Here is a 20,089-nt window from a genome sequence, read left to right on the forward strand (position 1 = left end):
TCTATCTAACAAGACATTCCTTTCCTAAGAAGCCATTTATAATGTCTTCAGGATATCTAAAATGCCTTGAGAGAATTCCAGAATCTTAAAATAAATTCTGCACTTCTAGGGATGGTAAATAATCCTTTCAAAGGCCATACATTTGTTCTTACTCTATGTCAAAGTTTTATCCTATAGTACCTTTTTCACATGAATAAGGGAAAAAGATAAGCTACCCATTTGGTTTAATAAATAAAATGCAATACTTCCTGTAAATAACTAACCAAAGATAAACTTAATGATCTCCCCAGATTTATTAGAAGAAAATTTTCTCTCCATCAGTTAATTTATCATACAACCTTTATCCAGCACAATGTCTATCATAAAAATGATCTAGAGAAGTAAAAGCCAGTCTACCAAATTAAGCCAATAATGGATTAATTTGAAAAACTTGTGACATAACGCAAACTAGACCCAACCAAATAATTAAAAGCTGCTTATGACTTTATAAGTTATTTGGTATCTTAAGTTTATTGGCTATATAATGTTTTCAAAAATGTGTGCATAAAAATATTGATTTAATACTTTAAATATATGTATTAAATATATACTCCTATAAGGGTCATTTCAAATATGTATATTATACATATCTTTTTCTACCCTCGTCCACAAACTGGACATAAGCAGATTGCCTCTACAAAATTTATAAAAGCAAGAATGCATTTTACATTTTTTATTCAACATGAAATGGTAAAATAAAGTCTTCTCTCAGCTGTAGCAAAGGGGACTTGAAGAATCATCTGGGAAATCCCTAGGGTGGGTATGTGGCTCCATTGTTTTTTAAATAAATAAATTGAAAATGAAGGCACAGAATTGACTCACAAATAACTTTTCAGAAATAAAGGACTGCACTGAAAGACAGCTATAATATATTTTAAATATATCAGCACAACTTATTAGCATAAAAGCTCTGCCTATTACAAATACATAAAATCAAATATGTTCAAAGATAATTTTGGAATGATAAATGTATACCATGAAATACCTAATATACATATTGAAAAGATTCTTTAACTATGATATACATTTTAAACTCTTACAGCTTTTTTCCCTCTCTTCTGTAGAATGGGAATCATAATATCTGCTGTATTTCTCTCAATTACGTGAGAAAATGAATGCAAAAGCATATGGAAATTTACTGTGTACAATATAGGCACAAGGTAATTAAAATGCTCCTAACCACCACTAAGGGAAGACACTGCATGTGCCTTGCATTTTGCACAGGCCTCCCTTACACATTTATCTTGTCATCTCAGAACATCTCTAAAGGTAGGCCACACATGTAACCCCCATCCCACTTTGTTAATGAGAAACTGAGGACAAGAATATGAGACTTGCCCAGAGCCTCACTTGGAACCAGCGCCCAATCATACTCGTTTGTTGACTGTTCTTTTCATTCTAGAGTGAGATAAAACTTTAGCCCTAAGCAATTTCGACATGGGGGTTTATAAAGAAAGCTGGCCCCGAGAAAAGGGGAAAATTGTACACTCTGAGTTCAGCTCCCACTTTGATGCAGTCCGTGGCTCAGTTAAAACTCTGTTTAGACCAAAGGTCAGACAGGGTACAAATCACTGCTCATGTAAAACCTACTCGTAACAGCAGAGTATGATAACAGGAAAAGCCTATCTAGTTTGTAGACTCTAAGCACTAATTACATTTTTCTGCCTCTGTACCTGAAAGAGCAGAGTAAACCAAACTCAAAATGGGCCATTTGAACTAAGTCTGTTAGGTCTTCAAACAGAGGAGGTAACAAGACCAGGCTCACTGAAGTTCCAATACTCTCTTCTGCCAGTGAGGATCTTGAGTGGAAAAAAGTTTTAAAATCTAAGTAGATTTTTTCCCCCAGACAACTCAGCTTGTAGACATTGGACAACATAATATAAAGTAGCAAAACCTCAAAACCAATAACCAGGAAATGGTAGTGGCAGGCAAACCCTGATGAGGAATAGTCCCCATTGGTTCTTTATGAACAACAGCACTCAGAATGCAAAGCCAGGTGGCAACTGCAAACTGCAACAAACCCTGCAGTCAACAGCTGTGGTCCTTAGCCAGGAGACTTTACAGATAAATGGTCTGGCTGACTAGAAGGTGGGGCGGGGGAGGTCTTCCTTTCAGTCATTTCTGTTCACACAGCAGAGAAGATCTTTCAAGAATTCAACAGGTCATGTGATATAGTTAAGGACATATATGATTTGGGCTCAATAACAAATTTTAAAGTTAACTCAAACATATTGTGTTATGATAGAAAAGAACAATTTTTAGAGTCAGATATACCTAAGTTCATATGTTGATTCAATTGCATTTGATAGTAGTGAGGTATCCAGGAAAAGTCTAAATTGAGATTTGGAGTCTGGCTGTATCCCCTGTCTCCTGGGTGTGCAAATGCATAAGCTGATTTTCACTGTAGGAGGAGGACCCATGAGGGAGAGTTCTCTAAATAGACACCTAAGAAAAGTTGGGGAAGATAATACATTCCTATTCCCCGATTAGGAATGCCGTGTAGTTTCAACTAAAATGCCAAACCATGTAAGGTGGTCTTGTAACTAAGTAGCTAACAGGATCAAGGGTACATAGTACATGCCTAATGAATGAGCAAGTGAACTCAGAAATATGTCACTTAATAGGTGGTTCTTTTGTAGGAATATAGGGCAGATATTGCCCTGCCTGGTTAAAATATGGATAACTGACCATCTTAGCCTCTGCTTAAAGCCCTGTAACCTCTGTTATTCACCTTCATTCTAAGGGAACCCAAGCACCTCTTTCACAATGCAAAGAGAATACCAACAATCTCTTCATAATACATTTCAAAAAAACAGGAACTCTGTAAAGACTCCCAGCCTATTCCAAATAGAACAGCTGTTGACATTATTTCACTTAATATAAAGACATTCCCCTCTAAAGTAACTACATTTGATTAACTTTATTAGGGTCAGCACCATCCCAAGGATAAGGAATAGATATCTTGCTTATTCTGATACCTCCCAGAGCAAGAAAAAAAAAAAAAAAAAATTCCACAGATAAATATCACATCAAGTCTTACAGCTATGAGATTTTTCTAGCAATGTTCAAATTAATGCTTTTCCTGCCTCCAGCCACAGAAGATTCAGAAAAATGGAAATTGAGTCTCATATCAAGCAACCACACATTTTTGATGAAATTAAAAATTAAGCACAATTTATACTTTTTCTCCTTTTTTTCTTTGAAAATTAATTTTCCTTTTACCAAACAGAAAGTTACAATAGTCTGGGAAAAACAAAGTAAGACATTAAAACATCATCTTGTGGATTCTGCAGCCTTAGAAGTACCCAAAATACAGCACCCAGAACAGAAATACAGCCTCTGCTGGTGTTCAGCGGCATCAGAAGCAGTGGAAGGACTATACTCACTTGACTTGGAGGCACTCAGTATTGAGCAAGAGGTCAGAGCATCACAAAACAACTGCTCCAGCACACACAGAGACATCAGAGACTCCTAGAAAGATCTACTGTGGGAAACTCCACCAAAATGTGGGGTTTTGTGCCTGGTGTTCACTCCTATATCCTCACAGACTGGCAAACCCTGGGATATTCTAGTTCATATCTACTGAGCCTTTACCATGAGCAGACTATCATGACAAGCTCTGGGAATACCAAGAGGGTAAAACACAGGCCTGGCTGTAAAGGCACATCATGTACTTTAGGAAAAGGCATAAGTGATCAGACAGTTAAAATCAGTAGTCACTGGAAGCAACCAAGATGTCTTTCAACAGGTTAATGGATAAACTGTGGTACATTCAGACAATGCAATATTATTCAGTGCTTAAAAGAAATGAGCTATTAAACCATGAGAAGACATGGAGGAGCCGTAAGTGCCTATTACTAAAATAAGCCAATCGGAAAAGGCTACATACAATATGATATTCTAGAAAAAGCAAACTATGAAGTCAGTGAAAGGAGGGTCAAGGTTGGCCAGAGAAATAAAAAATGGAGTACAGAGGACTTTTAGGGCATTGAAACGACACTGTATGAAACTTTAATATGGATACATGTCATCATTATACATTTGTCACAACCCGTAGAATGTATAACACTAAGAGTGAACTCTAATGTACACTATGGACTTTGGGGTGATAACGACGTGTCAGTCTCAGCTCATCAAGTGTAATAAATGTACCACCCTCGCTCAAGACTTTGAGGGTGGAGGACATTATGCACATATAGGGAGAGAAGGTATATGGAAAATTTCTGTACCTTTCTCTCAATATTGCTGAGAGTCCAAAACTTTTGTAAAAATAGTATATAAAAAAATAGGTCAATTTAATGAAAGAATCACAGAAGATGAGAATCCTGTTTTGTGGATAGGAGAGGGTGCTTTCTGGAATGGAGGGTGAAGAGTATTTCTAATACTTTTTAGGCGTGTTACTTTACGTAACCCATCTAAAAGTTGAGTGTTACCTCTTTGAAATGGGTGTAATAATTCTTACCTTGCCATTGTGAGGATGAAAGATTATATATGTAAATTACCTAATAGTACCTGGCAAATTATAGGCACCAAAAAAAATATTCTCATCACTATCTTATTACAGTACAAATTAAACTATTATTTTGTCAGCCTAGAATAAAGTCATATACATTATGTATCAATTAACTTAAACTAAAATATTCTATTTGCCCTTTGGGAGTATTAAATGAGCTAATTACAAGATTGATTGACTTACGACTCTAATATTTGTTTTTAAAGCAATTATAGTCTTTCTGCTACATTGTCAAGTGGAGAGCCCCCAGGAAATATCAGATGTCCTCTATAGCGTAGGTTTCCAAATGACTAAGATCATGTTTGCTCTCACCTCACCCTATGGACCACTGCGATTTTAAACACATTTAATCAAAGGCTATTATTAAGTAATCATTAATTTGCTTTCCTACTTAAGATTAAAGATGTATTAATTTATCCTGGGTTTTTTAAAGTAGTGAAAAGCTTCTCAGACACCCATTACTATCTCAGTATCTTTCTGATTCTAGAAACTGTATTTGTAGTTATCTGTTAAATTTTGTGATATAGGCATCTTAGCCAAAAGGGTGTGCACTCTGAATTTCTCTAATTTTAGACAGTCACAATAACTAAGCATCATTACAAGATAAATATGCTGTGGTTCTTCCTAACAGAGTAGAAAACTACAACATTTTACATATTTTCTTTTATTTTTAGGAATATCTTAGAAAATAATATTTATCATTGTCTGTGAGCATTAACTAAGATTGAGTCTCTGGGTAAATAAACATTTTTCCTGGAATCACCTTGTGTTTTTATTCATAACACGCCTACGTAGATATTCTTTATATAGATACTCATTACTTCCTTTTGTTTCAGTGTGGAAACCAACTGAGAAAAGAATAACTTGTGAAGGTAACACAATTAGGTACAGTTGGGGTTTGAACTAAAACAAAGGAAGGAATAACAAAGAAGAGAATTTGAGCAAATAATAAAGGATATAGAGGGTGAGAATGAAATGAGAAAGAAAACAATGAATAAAAATAAATAAAAAGTTGGCCACCTCAGCAATATAAAAGGATAGGGCACTTCTATCCACAAAATCATCTTCCTTTTGCAACAATTTTACGACACATCGGCTACTATACCTGTAATTTCAAAATGCCCATGTATAATAAGGCTTTTCACAGTGAAAGAGTGTTATCATTTGCTGAGCACCAATTAAAACATCAACTTAAGTCACATAAATGAAGGTGAGCCAGCATCTATTTTTGACTTGAACTACTTCCAAGAAAGAAGTCAAGCAATCTTTAGAGAACTGTGAATTTTTAGACTACTGTGGTATTTGTACACTAAACTAACAAGTTACTACAAGATAGCTTGGTCATTATAAGAATAGATTTTACACGAAAGGTATGATTTTAAATTGTGTTGCCACAGGTCATAGGGGCTAATAACGTCCCCTGGGAGCAGCTCTATAATAGACAATTCTTCTTGATAAAAAAGTAATAGAGTTCTAAACAGTTGTTTAACTGAAAAAAAAAAAAGTCTTCTGAGATGTTTTTTAGTTATAAAAAGCAATATATCATACTAGAGTATCTTTTGGGAGAAAAGGCAAAAAGAATAAAGTGAGTATTTTAAGACCTTAACAAAATAGGATATTAAATAAATTTAAAGTTTAGTCACTATAATATCATTCTAAAAATCAACCAAACATCAATGTTTTAAAAGAGTTTATCTTAGATTTGTATGTTCCCATCTGCATGCTCATTTTATGAGCTTCTTAGGTACATCATGAAATATGTATATCATCACTGTTTTGTATAATATTTTAAACTGATCTTTTTCTTCATGAAAACATTTCTGTAGAAAAGCCTTGGGAAAGTTTTACACCGCTAAGGTAGTTTTTGTACTAACTGAAATTTCTTTTAAAAACTCTTTAAAATATAAATGAATAACATTTTAAAATTCGAGTATTGAGCAATTACCATCGACTTACTTGAAATTCTCTCATATGACAAACATCCATCTACTTTCAAAAACAATAAATAATTATGAACATGTGAAGAGTAAGCATATCATACTTAAAATAATCTATTATACTTTTAAAACTTCAGCTTGGATTCAGTGAGAATTTTAAAACCTGTTATTTTGGCCTTTGAATTTAAATTACTAGAAAAAAATGGTAAGGTTAGATTACAAATTTGATTGCTCACAGAAACATATTACAATGTTGAATGAGACTATAGGAATATAAGAAAAAAATGAAAATTTTTCCACTTAATTTTGCATGTTTAACTTATTTCTAAGAGATACTCCAAGAAGAATAAACTAAAGACAATATATGTCTTGTTAGGCAAAGTGATATAAAAGTATAAAAAAAGAAAACAAAAAACATGGGTCATGAAGCCAGAGAAGATGGAGTTTAAATCATGGTTTGTCCACTAACTGGTCATGTGACCTCGGGAAAGTAAATTAAGCTAAATGAGCTACCTATTAACTCGACTGAAAATCAGAGATTCCACTTCTCTAAACAAGGTTTTTGGAAACTGAGATAATCTAAGTAAACGACCTTACACATATTAACAGTGGAACAAAATATTGGTTTCTCTGCTACTTAACAAAGTAATCTACTTGATTAACAGTAAGAAAGCTGTACTTTCTTTGCTTTTCACTGTCAGTGTTCAAAATAAGTCACTCCAAGTGGTGCACAGATAGTTTTGAGCTAAAGGCAACCTGCTCTTTTCATCCCACAATGACCTTTGAAGCCCCCAAGGTAACTTATTACCTTCTAACAATGAATGTCTTCTTTACCCAAGTTCCCTTTCTGTTTCTGAACCGCATGTGCACATAGAGGTCTCTGATTCTCTCTCGTGAGGGGTTTCCCCCACATACGTAGGTATTAAATTTGGTTATTTTCTCTTGTTAATCTGTCTTATGTCTATTTGATTATTAGACCATCCAGAAGAAACTTGAGGGTAGAGGAAAGTTTGTCCCTCCTTTCCTGTTGGTGCTGTGAGCAGGAGGAACCCACAGGCTGGAACCCCATGCTTCCCACGAGGCGGCTGCAGGTGAGGAGATCCTGGGACATCTGACACAAGTCAGCAGAAGATAAAGATTCTTACCACGTCAGCACACCCCAGCTCTCTGTCGGCAGGAGCCAGTGGAAGCAAAAGTGGTGAGAATCTTTTTCTCTCCTAAATTTAGATTAACAGGAGAAAATATTGGTAAAACTAGTTTCTTGTGCTAGTGATTCTTGGTTACTTGGTATGTTATGAGTACTCAAGGGTTTTGTATTTTTCTGTCTCTGTCTGTTTTCTCTCCTTTCATCCTGTTATATGTCCTGAGAGCTTGGCCTTATGACCAGTGAGAGTATTTTCTCTCTGGCTTCTACCATAAGAGAGTATACTTGCCAAGGTGCACCTTGCTCTGGCCATGACAAGCTCTCAAGAGAGTTTTCTGTGTCTTCCTGTTCCTCCTAGAAATGGTCTATTATCTCTGCCAGCGGGACGATGCATAGGCAGCTGGTGGGCAGCCAAATAGGCTGTGGACCCAAGCTTAGGGAATCTTAAGCCTTGTTCTATTCAAGGGGGAAAAGAACGTGATTCCCTGTGTTTTGGAACACCCTGTTTAAAGACAGCGTCCCCCATCTTTCTTAGGCTAACTCTGGGAGTAAACTTTCTTGTAAGGCTTCCACCTTTTCTTTTCACTCTCTGTTGAGGATGCCTCTTAATGTCAGTAGTGTTGATTTGAGTCACTATAGATCCTACTGTTAAGACCAGAGGATAAATAAATCCTATTAATTGGAAAAACTTGTAAATTAAAAAGATTTTTTTTTTTTTTTTTTTAGAGAGAGAGAGCTCTCTTGTTGTAATAGCTAGTCATTAAGATCCCCTTAATAAAATGGAAGGACAGGAATTAGGATGAATATCAAAATCTACACACAGCCCTTTCTATTTGCCTTTAGACACTTGCAGATACTGTCAAAAAAAAAAAAAAATCAGAACATTGGAAGTACTATTGCCCTGCACTTAAGAAGAAAAATTAAAGAAAAAATAATGGCAAAATCTTACTAAAGACAATCTAAAATTTTATGACCAAACAACTCAGCTTGGTAACTGTCAGGTTAGAATCTCCAAAATATGGACACAGGGAATTATGGGCTAAACTTCATTTACAACTAGCAGTTTGGTACTACCAAGCTGCTGTCAGCCCTCAAGGAAATTATAATCTAAAATTACAATGGTTATTATGAAGAATGTGGCAATTAGAAAAAAAAATAGAGTAAATAAAACAGACATTGATGGGATTAAAACAAAGGTTTTAGTACAGCACTATGAAAGGTTGAATGGGCCAAATCGAACCCCTGTTGATTCCCGCAAATTAATGGCCCTGCACAAGTCTGCTCTATTTATCCCAGTATGGAGAAATTTAAAAGACTAGAAGGAAGCAATTGCAATAAAAAACTGAACCCATAATCACTCAGGGCAACAGTTAGGTTAAATCAAGTTAAAGATTGATAGCAGGGTCCCTTGGCTTGACCTCTTCCTGGGACCCAAAGCCTTTTTACTCAAGAGTGTGTAAAATAGGAGATAGAAAAGATTAATTTCCAGGACTCCTTCATATAGTAATTCATAAACTGTGGTACCAAAAAAAGCATAGGTAAAGCCCTGACTCAGGCTACAATTAGATTACAAGACTATGGAAACATAAGGATTGATAAGATTATGAAACTAGAATGTTTAAACAAGTTTTAATGGTAAAAAAGTTATGTCAACTTTCATTGATTGCATCTCTTTTACCTGATTGTATGATGGAAGTGGATACTGTGTCACTGGGGAAATGGGACATGAAGGCTGTTAGTTCTTTTTTTCTTTTTTGGCTATCAGAGGAAAAGACTCTATAAGGTAGTAAATTTTCTGCCCATTTGGGTCCATGGAACTGCTTAATACTGCCAGAAATATTTATTGTTTGTGCCAGCTGAAACCTGATAAGATATTAGAAAGGATTTAATAACTTTTTGATCAAAAATTGGGCCCAATTAGAAACTAATGTCAGAATCTGATAAAACTATATACCTAGAGTGAAAGAAGCAAGTTAGAGATTATATAGTTAGACAGGTTGATCAATTTATGTCATTTAAATTATAGCCCAAATTTTGAAAGCAATTGTTTCTATCTTACAAATTTTATAAATGCAGCTCTAGAAGCAGTTCAAAGCCAAACTGTCTTTATCATCCAAAATTCCTAAGACTTAAGAAAAAAAAAAAAAAGGAAGACTGGGTGTTTTTGAAAGCACAAACTGCTTCTATGGCTCCAAGGAGCTCTCGTGAAGGACAAAGATAAATCTTAAGTTCTTTTCCCACACTATTAGTAACAGACAGTTCACAATTGCTTATTTCTTAGTTTTCACTGGAAATTAAAGTTTAAAGGTTAAGAATTCTAATAAATATAATTAAAGCTACAGAAATTAAAAATAATAGGAAAAACAACTGTGTATATAATAAAACTAGATATATTCTGGCTATAAAAGGGAGAAGGGTATGAGATGAAAATGTGTTTTTGTTAAGGGAACTAATTTTGTCCTGATTATTTCTGAATGAGTGAGAGAATGAGTGTGTACTAAAAGGGACAGAAAAAAGCTATAGAAAGTTTCTGGGAAAGGAACCTTGAGAAAGGAAATTTTATGTGTGGTCAAACTGAGTAAGACTGAAATAAATGTAATGAAGTAAGTGAATTCAAATATCAAAAGTAAACATGGCAAAGTAGAGTTTGTTTTTCTCTCTCTACTAAAAAGGAATATTGGTCTGCTACTGATACTGTGAAAACATTTTCTGTCTAGAAAGCAGGATTGTGTGTTTCATCAAAATAATTTTCTGTTTCATGTTGCCATGTTGCCTTAATCGGGTCCTTGATTAATTAGAAAAAAACTCCTCAATAGTATGAACTGTTTTGCTAACAATTACATAAACTTCTGTAGTTTTCTTTAAAATATTTTATCATCACTTTGGTTAAATGAATAAGTATTGCATTATAATGACTTATGATCCTCTTTAGTCAAATTTTCAAACCTTTTGATATATTTGGACAAATTTCTCAAAATTTAAATTATGAGTAGTCTTGACCTAGTAGTAACTTTTAGGTATTCCAGAAGGACCCCTGGAATACCTCAAAAAGTTTGTTTTCTCTCCTTACAAAGAGAAATATTGATTAGGCTTATTTTGGTATGTTAAAATTACATAGGAAGCATTGTCAAATAAGAAATAACATTGAGACTTTTTTATATTGTACTGGTATAAATTTATGTTATAATGTTCCAGAAATGATGTGAAATTCCTGGAAATATGAGATGTCCTGACATGTCTGTCATTAAAATTGAGAGACACACTTAAAGGACTGAACTAGCATATTAGATTGTGACACATGTGGATAAAATCTATTCTGTTTTTGCAAAATTGACCCCTCATTGTCAGGCTTTTGCTAGCCTGATATTCTTGTAACATGGCAAATTTCCTCAAGACTGAGATCGGTTTAATGATAGAACAACCTACCAACCTAACTTCTGAAAGGTAGAAAAAAAATTCACTTCTCTGCCTGACCACTCAGTTGGAACATTTGTCTTCTCTTGCCCTTGGACTGGAATTTATATCATCAGCTTCATTGGGTCTCCAGATCGCACATGGTAGATTGTGGGAATTCTCAGCGACAATCATGTGAGCCAATTACCTCTAATAAATCTCTTTATATACCTATATCTATCTATATCCTATTGGTTATATTTCTCTAGAGAGCCCTGACAAGAACAAGGGGTGATAAGTTTATTGCAAGAATTAAATGAGATGATTCATGGCACATGATATACACATAATAAATGTACAGGAAGAATCTGTAAACTCTGATATGTTATTTAATATAGCATTTTGCATATCAGTGTGTCTGTTTGCATATGCAATATATACAGGCCTCTGTGATTTATATGGATATGTATGTGTATGTGCTGAGTATGTGTGTATTCATCGGTGTTACCAGATCTTCAAAGAGCACTATGGCCTGAAACAGATTTAAGAGGCCCAATTTTATAGGAAAGAGACACATTAAACACACTCACACTCACACACATCTCACGTGCAAAAGCTTGAAAGTATGGTTTGTTCTGCTTTTGGTCCCTACAGCCCCTACCTTCACATTTACAGGAAGTCCATCCTCATGTGCTTGGCACACAGAAAGTTCTCATATAAAAGCAAAATAATACAATCTAATCACAAATTTCCTTTCCAAGAGCATCTCTGCTTCATATTCAAACAGTTATAAAAACCAGAACTTCTAAGTAGCCTGATTAGACAGTATTCCCATTAAGCAAAGTTCCATGGGTCTATGACACTATAAATTATAAATTATATACTGATTTTTATAAGACTTTTAAGAAAAGGAGCTTTTTAAAGAAACAGTTTACCTGGTATAAGACAAATTTTGATTTTTAAAAGTGAGATACACAATTGTTTATGCACAATTGACCAGAAAAGCTAAAGTCATAGAGGATTATTTCTATGCCAACCTTGAATTGTAATTTATAACTTGAATATTCATTTGAGTAAAAACCACTGAGCTGTATATTAAATGAAGACTGATTCATCTAGCCTGTTACATTGAAAACATAATTTTTACTGTGATATATTCTATATCTACCAATTAACATCATCACATGCCATGTGAGTCCCAAAGCAGAGGACCATTAGACTAAAGAATAAAGGTCATCAGCTAAATATCTTTTGCACATTTACTTTCTTTATCCAGCATTCTATACGACTGAGGAAATAAAATTATAGCCACCAAATCTCCATTTGCCTATATAATTTCAAAATATGCTTTTAAAAGTATTATTATTCAATGGCTGACTCTCGGCCAGCTAGCTTTAACTGACACATTTCCACTAGTTATTTGAATCTCTGTAGTCATAATCATGTTTTCTTTTAATTGAGATATAAGTGGCATGTAATACTGCGTAAGTCTAAGGTATACACATGTTGATTTGACATATTTATATATGCAATATAACTACCACAGTAGCATTAGCTAATACCTTTATCATGTCACATAATTATCATTTCTTTTTTGTGAAGAGAACATTTAAGATCTAGTCACTTAGCAACTTTGGTGTATATAATCCAGTATTGTTGACTATAATCACATGATTATTTTTTAAGGAGTGATCTTGAAACTGAAGGAATAAGAATAATACATATTCTCTGTGAAAATCATTAATCTGAAAACTTAGAAAAAAATTTTTTTAAAAAAAGACATTCTCACCACCAGGAAATAACCATTACTACAAGTTTTATATAATTTACTAGAGTTGTAGCCTATGCACGTATATCCTCAGGTTTATATGAATGTATTTTCAAAACTATGATGTCATTCATATGGTTTAATTTTATTTTTTCACCAAAAATGAATCTAATTTGTTCCTTTAAATTAACTGAATAAGTAATTTTCAGTTTCTTTATTCCAAAATTTAAGGGATACATTTTCTAATTATTTTCTTTTCCAATGTTCTAATTTAAACAAAAACTGTAATGATTGTTCCTGTATATATACCATTACACACTTGTTTCCTTAAAATTTCTCAATGAAATTGCCAATCAAAGGATAAGCACATTTTTAAGGTGTTTGATACATTTTGCCAAATTGCCTTTTAGAAAGCTTACGTCAACATGAATAGACAATAACAGGTTTATAACAGTACTCATTTCCTCATCTGCCCTCCAACATCAGATGTTATAATTCTTTTTAATACTTTATTCTTGGGGATAACTTGAAAAACCAAATGTCAGACCAGCATTCGGGCCTTTTATGACTATGGAGAACTGAGTAGCAATAGATGGAAAAAAAATCCATAGCAATATAATAAATTCTGCAATTTCTAATTGATTTGGTTTTTGAGAAAAGAAAAGCATTCTCGAGAGTTACTTGAAACTAACTGTGGGGTAATTATTACAGTTTCATGTGTATATAGGATACTGGAGAAGATCAAAGGCATTTCTGTGAGCTAAACAGGTAGAAAAGCAGGCCATGAATCATTGATCCAATATTCCATGTCTGAAGCTGCTTGGAAAGCCAGGGGTGGATTTGTAAGATAAGTTTCTCTTCTTCTTGCTGCTTTACACACCCATACTTTATTCTGATATAAAATCAAGACTTGCATAGCTTATTTATTTGATGGTGTTATCTAAAACAGCATTAGACCCTATGCACAGTCATCTTAAACACTGAGATTACAAAGCCAGTTGCAGAATAATAGCTTAAAAAGACTCAAAAGAGAATGGCAAGAATCAGATGACAAATTAGAAAGAAAGAGGTGAAGAGAAACTTAGAAATGCTAAATCAGGGACAAAAACATGAAAATTCTCAATGTTCTGTCCACCCTGGTACTTTTGACTGATATTTATTCTCTAAAATCCAGAGAATAGGAACCAAATTCTGAAAATCTTTCCAAGCCCAACCTATTTTTCTTACAAGAAAAAAGGGATTAAAGGAAGAGCAGAAGTAATTGAGGTAGCAGTCATTGCCTGGTAAGCAGCCATTTTCTGAGTAACTGTTTGTCCTGTATAGCTTAGCTTGGCAATTAGACAAAGTGTTGAGAACCTACAGCTGAGTTTCCCAAACAATACATCTAGACCAATTAAAAACCTTTAGTACCATATTGCTGAAGGCTCTTCCAAGTAATTTTTGGTGCCATGTCCTTTTCACTAACATGTATCTCCATTCCACAGTGATTAAGTCACAATAGTATTCCTACTTTCTTGCTATTCCTACTATGATTTCTTGGGGGAAAATGAAGAAAGGCTCCTTAAAACAGACTAACAAACGGAAAGCCTAGGAGGCTTAGCCCTATAGAAGTACTTTGACTAGCCATTCAGACTTCTTAGAGGTCACATAAAATCTCTTGACTGTGCCAGATTATTTTGATTCAGGAAACTAGTCCATTTGTAAGCATCCAGTGTGAGGGATGGTATTTTTAAGATGCATTTTGAAGAAGATAAAAGGGTTGTACGAACATGTTTATTTTGGAAAGACTGACACAAGATTTACATTTTCTTTCTTATTTCTCTAAGAAAAGCCATCCAAGTCATCATATATAAAGTATGCTAGACAGCCAAGACTTGAAAAGATAATTGGTTCAGTTCCTTGTTTCTAATGCAGTAATTCTAAAATTTGAGTGTGAGTAAGGATCACTGAGGGAGATTCCGCAGGATTCGGATTCAGTGTGTTTAACGTGGGACAAAAAGATGCATTTTGCACAACCACACAGTATGTATTTCCTAAACTTCTTTTCAGGTTCCAGGGAGAAGCATTATTCTAATGAAAATATAAATCACTCAGAATGAAGAGTTGTGTGTGAAAGATCACTAAAGACAGGACTCTCCAAATCTATTTTATTTTATCCCTGAGATGGTCAATCTTTTTTTATGTCCATCAAAAATTTACACAATTAATTAAAGGCAAGGTACAACACATTAATAGTCTGTGTGGGTTACAGAATTTTTTTTATTTATAATATTCTACTACTTTTCTCTTTGTTGAATAGTTTTACCTCATAAAAGTATTTTACTATTTGATCTAGTTAACCAAAACTATTTCTGTACTCAAAAGCTAAATCTCATATTATCTTTTCTCTTTCTTTCCCCATTTTTAAAAAATCTTTTAACTACTTTATGCCTTCCTGAAATATCCAATGAGGATTTGTAAAACATTCAGGAGAAAAAAATTGTTGCACCTATTAATTGAAACTTAAAAAAAAAAAAAGTATCTCAGATAAAATTTAAATTTATAGACAATCAGTATAGCCTCCAAAATTTAAATACTGCAGTATGGATAAAACATTTGCTTTACTATTCCAGAGGTATTTGTTATTGTGTGGTTTTTAAAAATATATATATTCTAGCACAATTTTTAAAATAAAATATATATCCAAAGAGGACTGTGTGTAAAAAAGCTGAATTTTTTCCCCAAAATTATGGCCAACATCAGAAATACATAAAAGCAATAAATATAGCCAACACAACTTCTAGCTTATGAAAAATCTTATATAAGGTGTTTCCTAACTAAATTAATAACTATCTCACCCCCAGCTTTATCTGAAGAAGCATTTTGTAGGAATGTCATGCATATATGTTGGAAATCTGATTTTTTTCCCTCCTGAAGCAGCACAAATCTGCATTTCATGAACAACAACTACCTTTTATATTATATGCTGTGAAATTATGTAAATTCTGAATTCAATTTTGGATGTGTTTCTGCTAGGACAATAATTTAGTGCATAAAAAAAGATTAAAAAAATAGCAGCAAAATAAATTTACCTAAAAACGAATCTATTTCTTGGCTTATGCCTAAAATGCAATATAAGCATTCCTTAATTATTAAGCACTTGATAATCTGTCCTTGAACTTCTTCATCCAAATCCTATCTTCCCATTCTGACAGCTAATTTTACTGGAGGGCTTATAAAATCCTTGAAATAGTTATCAAAATTACCACCACCACCATCAAAAAAGATGACACTATAGATATCTCAATGTTTTTCTTAATTCAACTTTACCTCTAACAAAACAACTGAGAGAGACAAAACAAAATTAGAAGTACTGATTCAAAGTTCACCTAATAATATTATCATATGCTGAAGTTTGTTTGAGCTTTGGAGATCAACTTCTCCAACAGTTTGATTTTATGGGTAAGAACACGGAGACTTAGAGAAGTTAAGAACCTATGGTCACAGGTAGTAAGCAGCCATTTGCCATGCGACCAGGGTCTCTGAGTTGAAATTCATATCATGTGTGGGCAGGCAATCATTGAAGAAGAGACATAAAAAGCTATTATTATCTATGTTTATATTTTCAACCATTAGATGGCCTTTATCTATAAACCTTATCCAACTAAATTTCACTTCCTATAATCTCTTTTGTCAAAAGTTGAAAATATTTTTCTACCATTAAAATCATTATTGAACAATGTATTACCTGGCTATAATGGTTCAATACACGTGTGGGTGTACCTCTGTGTGTGTGTGTATGTACATTTTAAAAATATATTTATATATAAGTTTAATATATATAATATACTGATAATATTTAACATTATGTATAAATTTATATATAATTATATAAATGTAATATATATAAATTTATGTACTTTTAAAAATCTTCCTGGGAATTCAGTTCAACTAGCTCCTCTTGGTAGGGAGTCAGTGCTGAGTTTCAGTAAGCATATATGCACTTATACCAATTTCTACCTATAATCTAATCTGAACATGTAAGAATCTTGTGGTATTGGAGCAGGGGAGGGGAACTATCTGTGGCTTGAAAATTCCCTATAAGATTTTGATTACACTGTATCTGGTTGAGAACAATTTAAAAGTATCTTGTGAATTTATTATTCACAATAAATAGCATTTCGCATGAACATCAAAGTTTAGTACAATTGGTGCCACAGTTGACCATGAGATTCTCTGAATCAAAGGTTTCATGTAGGAAAAAAGTGTAAGATAAAGGGAAAATAGCTCTGATGAGGCAAGATTTCATGATCTCCCACATTGTCTGTTATGGTGCCTAAAAAATCCCTCAAAGAGATTCATTCATTATATTAAGGTACATTCTCTAGAAGACTTAGGTTTAAAAATCCAGGTTATTTGGAAAAAAAGGAATTCAGGAACCCAGCTGACTCCCCTTCCCTCCCTCCCTCCTCCCCTTGCCCCCACACACTAACACACAATAGTAAGAACTGACTTATTACATCAATTCTCACATTAGAGGACAGACTGGCACTGAAAAAATAAAATCAAGGGCTCAACTTTTTTAATACTATGGGGAACACATAAGGTCACATTAGTGTCCCTACAAAAATTTAGATCCAGGGGTCTGTGGATTTTACTAAAAGAATAGAAGTCATACCAAATCTTTCTTATAGTTTTGCGTCAACATGTGCAAGGTTGACTGTGAAAGAAAACATTCCTAGAACAAGATTAACCGTTTACTTCATGGAAATTCGAAGACTTGAAGCATTGGCAACTTAATTGTAATCTCAGGGCTATTCTTCTCCACCAAAGGGAAGCAGTCTATTTGATCTAAAGAAAAGCCAGGGTGTGAGAATCTCATCTTCTAAGTTCAGAGACTTCTTATATTGATAATAGGAGCAGTTTCTACAAAGTTTGGTTAAACCTAGTAATGACAAAGGATTTTAATTTTCCTATAAATGTGTTTTATGTGATAAAAGAGTTGGCTTTGTCCTGTTTATTTTGTTTTGTTTTGTTTTGTTTTTTGTACTGATAAAGAAAGGTCTGTCACTTTGAAGAAAAAAGCAAGAATATATTAATATCCAGGTGACATTTTGCTTAAGGATCAGTAATCAAGAGGGCTGGGAAGCATACTTAGTTTATTTTGCATTTGTTCCCTGTTTTTCAAATTTTAGATCATTTAAAAACACATAATGTAATGATACTTTACAATTACTGGGGGAGATGATATTATTGTAGTGAGGAGGCAAGAGAATTAAAAATGTTAATCAAACCACATTCAGAGACTACAATATGCCTAAAACCATGGGGAACCTATGGATTAAAGGCTAGGAACTCCCAGCAGGCCCTTCACTATACATATCCTTACCTTTTCATGCTACATACATTTCCCCTTCCTCACTGTATGTCCATATAAAGGAAATGGGCTAAGAAAGTCTTTTAAACAATAATTCATAGGATCTAAAGAATGATAAATAAACTGAATTCCCTGAAAACTCAGTGTCCCTCTCAGTGCCTTTGTTCTCTCTCACTGTCTCTTTCACTCTGCCTCTGAGAGGAGACCATGTGATCTGTGGAGTGTTACGCCTTTTCTAATAAACTTTCCATTTGACTCTAACTTTAGCATGTGTGTTAAATTCTTTCTTCATTCTCTACCAAAAGACCCTCTTCTCTCAGTGCAGGGATAGGTCTCCCGTCACTTGGGGAAATTTGCTCTGTCCTGCATCGATTGAAGGTGTTCTATTAAGTGATTATTCCAAATAATTTGCCCAAAGTAAAACAGTAAATAATAGAGCTAGGACTAGAATACAAGTCTTTTAAACTCTACTTCTAACATTCTATCTCATGATACAGACTTTTTAAACTGACAGAAATACAAAGATACCTCTACAGGCACCAGTGTGAGTGTTCAGATTCTTCAACCAATGACACTGGTAAAAAGAAAGGATGAAGGACTCAGAAAAGCAGTCCTTGCTGGCAGATATTAAAAAGGGTAAGTGAAAAAAAGACTGTATGTAAGAGGTAGCTTTCAGGAAGCAGTTCACTTTCCTTCTGCTGAAAAGGTTGGGAAGAGGGAGCAATGGGAGTGTTCTGTTAATACCCCCAGGTCAAAAAAGTCAATGTTACCCCAACTGTAACAGCTGAGTTTAATAGTAACCATTCACTGCTATATGAGGGCATTATGCATCTTATTCATCACATTTTAGATGCAGAATTTAATTAAATGTACTATTTAAGATGTATATTTCAGATGCAGAATTTAAATTAAATATGCTATTGGGTTAAATATGATACTTTTGAAAGAAATCAATGTTTGAATTTTTTATAATCCGTCTGTATTTCTCAAGTATACATGGTCAAGAAGAGCTTTATTTTGGGCCCAAACACCTACATCTGGGGAATAATACTTTCCTCATTTGTGTTATACAAATGAGAAACATGCTACCTAGCAGGAATTCATAGAGCTCTATAATAATCTCCAACCTTGTAAGTGACTTTTAACCCTGCAAGATATTATGGGAAGCTAGGGGATTCACATTAAGTAATGCCTCCTTAATTATCATCTTTTGAGATATACTCATCTACCACATGGACAGTGAGTGGATCTGAATCCCTGAGAATCAAGAGTATTAGCTAGAAATTATTAACTTGGGGAAAATTCCCTTGAGAATTCTCTATATAAAAATCCCTTGTTAAAACACAATTTACAATTGAATATTATTAAGTCCTATGCAAATGTTATATCTAGTTTACCTCTTTAAAGATGGAGCCATAATATCTTAGTATTAAACATGTTTGAACATTATAATTAGCTCTCCCAAGGAAAATGTTTTCTATGCTAAGAAAACTGAGCTTTCTTTTTTTTTTTTTAATAAATGTTTAGAGATGTACATAGTAACAAATCAACTCCACTAAAAAAAATAATAAATGTTTTTTTAAAAAACAATAATAGTCATTCCACTTTCCATAACTTAACACTAAAGCTGGTAAATAAATAAACAATAATTCTTTTTGAAAGAATCATAATGCCTTCTCTTTGTTCTGAAATACATTTTTTTTTTTTTTTACATCATCAGTTCTGCCCTTGGGTTCACAGAATAGCTATCAAAATACATTTTCTACAAAGCTCATTCAAGTAGACTGAACAGCAATAAGCATCAATAGATGCAGAAAAAGCCTCTGACAATACGGCCTCCATTCATGATCAAAACACTTAATAAAATAAGTACAGAAGGAAAGTACCTCAACATAATAAAGGCCATATATGACAAACTCTTAGCCAACATTATACTTAA

General features: G+C 33.8%; 1 protein-coding gene and 1 long non-coding RNA gene across 3 annotated transcripts in view; one reads left to right on the forward strand and one right to left on the reverse strand.

Moving 5' to 3' along the window:
- The window catches only part of PRKG1 (protein kinase cGMP-dependent 1), a 1,094,018-nt gene that overhangs the window by 422,864 nt on the left and 651,065 nt on the right, over positions 1–20,089 (reverse strand). The gene's annotated exons all lie outside the window — the stretch shown is intronic.
- The window catches only part of LOC107515483, a 32,005-nt gene continuing 19,280 nt past the window's right edge, over positions 7,365–20,089 (forward strand). The window contains exon 1 of the long non-coding RNA XR_001598018.2: positions 7,365–7,687. This is a non-coding gene — a long non-coding RNA (uncharacterized LOC107515483). The remainder of the gene's footprint in view (positions 7,688–20,089) is intronic.

This window comes from Rousettus aegyptiacus, unplaced genomic scaffold, assembly GCF_014176215.1.
Source record: "Rousettus aegyptiacus isolate mRouAeg1 unplaced genomic scaffold, mRouAeg1.p scaffold_m13_p_6, whole genome shotgun sequence".
NCBI classification, from domain to species: Eukaryota; Metazoa; Chordata; class Mammalia; order Chiroptera; family Pteropodidae; genus Rousettus; species Rousettus aegyptiacus.